Source organism: Alligator sinensis, unplaced genomic scaffold, assembly GCF_000455745.1.
Source record: "Alligator sinensis unplaced genomic scaffold, ASM45574v1 scaffold1147_1, whole genome shotgun sequence".
NCBI lineage: Eukaryota > Metazoa > Chordata > Crocodylia > Alligatoridae > Alligator > Alligator sinensis.
The window spans coordinates 542,081-548,463 of NW_005842832.1; the positions used below are offsets into that span (position 1 = coordinate 542,081).

At 42.3% G+C, this 6,383-nt stretch overlaps 1 protein-coding gene across 1 annotated transcript in view; it reads right to left on the bottom strand.

The window, feature by feature from the left end:
- Nucleotides 1-6,383, bottom strand: part of LOC102378250 (threonylcarbamoyladenosine tRNA methylthiotransferase-like) — a 179,002-nt gene that overhangs the window by 92,851 nt on the left and 79,768 nt on the right. The gene's annotated exons all lie outside the window — the stretch shown is intronic.

The window sequence follows — 6,383 nt, forward strand, 5'->3', positions numbered from 1 at the left end:
GAGCAAAATCCCACTTCTAACATAAGGCACCTCTGCAGTGCAGTAGCAGAAGTTACCAATGCCTACAGTTGTCTGGCTTGCTGCCTTAATCACGCCTGTTTGATGTTTTTCCCGTGTGTAACGCAAAGTTAGCATATCAGATCCCTGCAGATGCTAGAAGCTGAAGGCAAGAGAAAGAAAAGCTTTGACATTCTGTCATGGAGATGACAGGACAAAATGGCCTGCAATAAACAACAGTTTGAGCAGGGTAATTTGATGCATTGAGTTCTTAAGCTTCTCCAGATGCTGAACTCAGCTTGGGATGTGAGATAAGGGAACAACATTTACTTCGCTGAATAGAGTGTGGTTGTGTGAAAGCAGGAAAAAGGAACCTCTCTAGGCAAACAGAATTTTAAAAAGTCCACCTGCTCCTTTTTTTTTTTTTTTTTTTTTATTACACCCTCTTCCAATCATCAACATCTAAAGGCATTTCATGTCAAGGAGAAATACCTTCCATATTGAAATAATGCTTCTAATCAGTTTCTATGCATTTAATATTCTGTTGCTATACCCATCATAAAAAACTATGCAAAAATATGCTATTATTTTTGTTCTTCCCAAATTCACATTTTAAGATTATTTGTGCATTTTTACATTTTAGATCCAGAAAAACAGTCATTAGGGTGGTACTTTGTAAAATTCAAAATATTATATACATTCAAAATATCATGTCTAATTTCAATGGCTGCTTTGTAAATCTGCTTCCATTGAGTTAAAACAAGCAACACACAATTTACTGGTGTCAAGACAGAAATGGGGAGACATCTGGGATTAACCAAGAGCTTTCCCTGTTTGCATATCACAGATCAAGTAACATGCTCGTACTGTATGATGCATTTTCTTTCTAAAAACGGCTATTTTATGATACTAGAATTTACTCCCCACAAAATAGAGGCCCTGTATCTCTCAGGGTCCAATGGGAGAATTAAAGCTTCATATGTATAACTTACCTCTTGTGCAATGTGTGTTGAATGATGTGATGGATGAAGTTTGCTGGCTTCAGATTTCTATAGCCCTCAAAGTTTCCTGACCTCCATGTGGTGAGGACTCAGGGAAGACACTGGGCCAAATACATAGGCCAGCTAATGTTGGTTCCAATTAACGGCTAACTGTCAGATAACGTTGGTTGCTATTTTTCCTGGTGACTGGTCTTATAAAAAGTGGTTTCTCCCTAAGCCAATATTCAAATGCTAACAGTTAAACATATTCATTTTCTAGGGTGACTTTCATCCAAAAAGAGCAAAGTGCCATATAATGAACTGAAATAAAAGCTATGAACAAAGATAATTTTATCCTTTATTGAGTGAGAGATGGTATGTATTTCATAGTGCATAATCATGCTATGCAAAAGTTCAAGACAGGAAACATAAGACAGTAAAACTTCATTAATTCAAAATGCAGGGGGGCAAAAAATACCAAATTTGAAATAAATGGGTTTGAAATAATGTACCAATAGTAAGCTGCATGTATGGAAATTAGTATGGGCACGTGCAGACTTAGTTCACCCACACGTGGACCTTACAAACTGATAAGAACAAAGTAAGGGGTAAACCCACCAACTAATTAAGCAGATTTCATTGGATGTAGCACAAGGAGCTCCTAATGTAGACAAGAAGCAATGATCTAGGGGCCCTTTTTCTTTTGCTTAGATAAATGTAAGTGTGGAACAGTCCCCCAACACCCACACCCCCAATCTCAGCAACTCCCCTGTGGACTCAGCATCTCCAATCCTATGAAACCATCCCCAATTCTGCCCCCACCTCCCATCCCTGCAGAATCCCCTGTGCCCTGGAACCTGTTGTCCTGAGCTCCAGCTGCTCTATGTGCTCCCACCCCCATGGGCACACTATGGCTAAGCCCAGATCACACCGAACTGTAGTTTTCCCAGGTTATGGACCATGGTGTGGTCTCTGTGAGGCACACCATGTGAAAAGAGCCTGGTAGTTGATGGCCAGAGGAAGGGCAGGGACTGCATCCTCCCTGCCTTGTAGTATGAGGGTGAGGAGCAGCTAGGCCAGCCAGGCATGAATACCTGCCTCCGCAAGCAATGTATGACGGGCCTGGGGACCTCTGTGCCACAAAAGCCTCTTAAGGCTGAAAGTGCCCAAGAGAGCAAGAACATGTGGAGATACCAGGGTTCAGAACAGCAAGTGCCAGAGTCCAGGGGAGTCTGCAGGGGTGGGAGGTGCACACTCCCAGCTACATGCACAATTGGGGGTGGGATCAGATGTGGTTTCATGGGATTGGGGATGCCTGGTCCATGAGGGGTTTGCTGGGATTTGGGGGGGGGGGTAGGTTGTGGTGGGACAATTCTGGACTTAGATTGATCTCAGAAGAAAAAAAAAGGCCCCTAGATCATTGTTGCTGGTCAACATTTGAAAGTCCTTGTGCTACATCCCATGAAATCTGCTTAATCTGTCACTGGGATTAGGGCTCTCCCGGGGAGGGAGGGGGGAGGAGTGTATCGGGATGACCACCCCACGCCCTGTGCTTTGAGGGGACAGTGCTGTACACTGCTGGCTCTGCATTCTGGCCGCTCGCCGCCCCCCACCAGTTTGCGCTCCAGCCACTAGCCACCCCCCTCAGGTCCATGCCCCAGCCCCTCACCGTGCCCCTCTCCCCCCATGCTCCAACCGCTCACCACCCTCAGCCCCCACACACCCCTAGGAACAGCTCTGATTGGCATTGCTCCTCACGTTGTTCTTATCATTTAGTAAGGTCTGCATGCAGGGGAACTCAGTCTGTACATACCCATAGTAATATGTAAATTACTATCCATATGTTTATTTCAAACCTGTTAACAGGATTTCAAAGTCAGTATTTTTTGGTTCCCCACATTTCAAATTAATGAGGTTTTCCAGAGAACAGCTTCAAATTTGAAAGCAGACATATTTCAAATTATCCATATCGTAATACATATCAAAAGCTATCCTTTCAGCTTTGAGTGACAATAGCTTGGATGTATCCAACATGTCAAACTACCTGATATCACACTAACATGGTGTTACTGTATATAGCATCCAGTTTAAACTGAAGTCAGATGGGCAAAATGTAAGTACCCAAATTTAGATTTGGACACCACCAACTCTTGCAGAAAGTCTTATGGTACCGTTAATGACAAGAAGTCTTGTTATTTCCTTCCTTTTTATTTCTCATACAAAGTACACAGCTATCACCACAGTACTGTACTATTTCAGTGTTTGTTAGAAGCATACCAGCCAATTACTGTCCAAGCTCAGCCCTATCTAGACCGTGAGAATTGATGGAATCAACACACAGAGTGGTATGTAGCTGAAGGCTGGAGAGGTGCCAAACTTTCATGCTGTGAAGCATGATGGCAACAAAGCATTATTATTAAACTATATAACTGACACTGGGGCAACGCCATCAGAAATCCACCCACAATCTACATTCCAGGACATGTTAACAGTGACTTAAAAATAGAAAAAAAACAGCTACTCTTTGCTGGAGACTAGGTTTGCCAGAAATGTTTTAAGTTTCAGCATTTGATTTAAGGTTAAAGCCATTGCAGAATATTGCCAAGGAGATAAAATATTTAGGTTTGTAGAACTTTGAACAGCACACTACTTGGCAATAAATTTTACACCTCATTTGTCAGAAAAATCTCAAGATTTCGTCAGTGGAAGGGGAATTATTTTTTGGATTCACCTCTTTCAACACCTCAGTTTAAAATTCTATGGCTGGACAAATTACTCATAGCAAGAACATTTGAGCCAGGGCTATGCCCCCTGAATACAGAGTATTCAATGAGAGAGCAGGGTCACCTTAATGCATGGGAATTGTTTTCCTGCCTCTAGTAGAAAGGATATTTTAGTGTCCTTTTGCAGAAGGGTCATAATTCTTATAGGTCTGCTCTGTCATTTATGAAATAGGAAAAAAACCAAAAGCAATAAAACCCAGAAAACCTTCATGCACCCTCCAAACTACTTCCAGCAAGAAGCACTGATCATGTTGCCATGTTATGACACAAACAACACAAGATTTTGTCCCACAGGACCTGCTATTCCACTTCCACGGTCCAATGGAAACCTGCAAGGGTTGGGTAGTGCTGTCAGCCTCAATCTGACAAACACTTAAGAAAAAAGATTTTTTAAGCAGCACGGACCATTTCCAAATGTCAAAGCTTTGTTTAATGCTGTATTTCTGTATGAGAAATAGAATGGTTATGCAAGCCTAAGGGCCATCTCTCTATCTTCTACCCTTCCTTAAGAAAAAAAAAAGAATAAAAAATGTGTCTGAGAATAAACAGAATCAGACAGATATACCAACACTTTGCATTGTAAACTAGGCCACTGTATCACGAGGAACATGTCTAAGGGAGCGAGATGAAGAGAAACTGCTGCATCAATACATGCCTCCATATGTGTGGAGTTAGTCATATGCCCAGAGTACCCACAAGAATGGAGTTCTGGGAAAATACTGGGGAATCTGGGAGGATCATTAGTGTCCCTGAAGGCCTAAGACAGCTGAGTGGCGAGGTCCCATTTCTGTGAAGGGCTACCAGACAAAGCCTGTGCCTAGGACATAAGTCAGGAAAAGCAGCGATGTGGTGCTGAGTGCTCTGCTTCTCAGAGGAGAGTAACTTACGATTCTGGTGGGACCCAACTATAATGGGTCAGTTAGTGTCTATCTGGGGGAACTCTACTGAGGCTGTAGGACATCCACATTTTCTAATTTCTGAGAAGCCCCAACAGCCTTTTCAAGGCAAGTAATACCCTGTATAAAAGGACTAGATTCCTTTTTCACTTCTGCAGTCTGGGCTTACAAGGGACTCCTTGCATCACTCTAATCTCTCCCCAAATCTCCAAATGCCACCCTCCAGTCCCTCTACATTTCAGACGTGCTTCGATTCTCCACATCCTGTCCCCTCAGGCCATGGTCTCTGTGTGTGTCCCTGCCCCCAGGTATTTCTTTCTGTCCTTCACACCAGGGGTTGTATGTACATTTATTCTCCCCAAAGACCCACTCTTCCCTATGCCATGGGCTCTATACTTACAACTATTTATTCCAGATGTCAATATTTTTAAAATGCTTTGGGATGGTGGTCAAAGCTGAGCTGGAGCTGTTCACTATGGTAGAAGATGTGAATGGCTGTCAACAACCAGAGCTCTGCTCTATAGACAGAGAGGGTAAAAGCTGTTGGATCAGTAAACTAAATGCCAAGGGTCCCCCCTCTTCACCCCCGTTTTCCCTTTCCAGTTTTCCAATTATTACCAAAACTAACAGGAGCTTGGCCCCTGATGCTTAAGTCATTCCCTAGGATTTTGGAATGATCAGATGTAGCTTTCACAAGTTAGTATATTATAGCCAGAGAAATATCACAAAGCTGAGTGTAAGAGTTTGCAAGCTCAGCCAGTTAGTTTCTATCAACACAGGACACCAAACCTATATAGTCTTCACTTTAGCTCCCTTTTTATCTTTCACTACATTTGTAACTGCTGCGATTGTAATTACTCAGTGGCCTCCCTGGATTAACCTGCCAGTTTAACATAAATCACTCCCAAGATCATGGAGCTTTGTTCACATTCGAGGAGATATTAGCTATTATGACACCTGATGTGCCACACAACAGACTTAGATGAGAACAGAAAATATACCTTGCTAAGAGGTTTACAGTGTTCTTTGATATCCCCAAATAGGTCTGGACTGTCTGCGCCCCTATGATGAATATGGATTGTGAACAATTAAAATTTCATATTGCACTGGATGGGAGTTTTCTCCCTATTTTGTACAATGACCATCTGCTACAGCTGTATGATAAGAAAAATGGGAGAGTTAACTGTACCAGTGCAAACTGAAAAAGATTCTCCTACAGCTGCCTGTGTGATCTGCAGTTAGCCACCATAACACAAATAATGTCTGTCTGTCTTTGGCAGGCAGCAATAAGCCTGTTAATCTCACCTGCTGGATCTTATAACCTTTACTTGAATATCATGTTCAACAATGCTATAAAAAGAGCAGAGTACAGAAGAAAACTGTTAAGCAGTAAAGACAATTTGGGAAGCAGGGTGATACATTAGCAATAACTGGTGAAAAGATAAAAGTGATTTTATTGCAAACTATCTAAGGATTATAAATTGAGACTGATTTATCATGGGAGTTTCACGTAGTGGCTACCCCTGCAGCATTACAACTGCTAGCAGAAAAAGTATCAGCTCCAGCTTCCATCACGCTATAAGACTTTGGGAAAGAAAAAATGGTTTCCAGTGCCCTTGTCATGTTGATGCCTAGACAGTTGAGGGGGCTATGTTAAGGGGTCCAAGACTGAATAGTAGCCAGCTACCCCTGACTTTTTATAATAGTGGAACAGAGGATGGAGCATA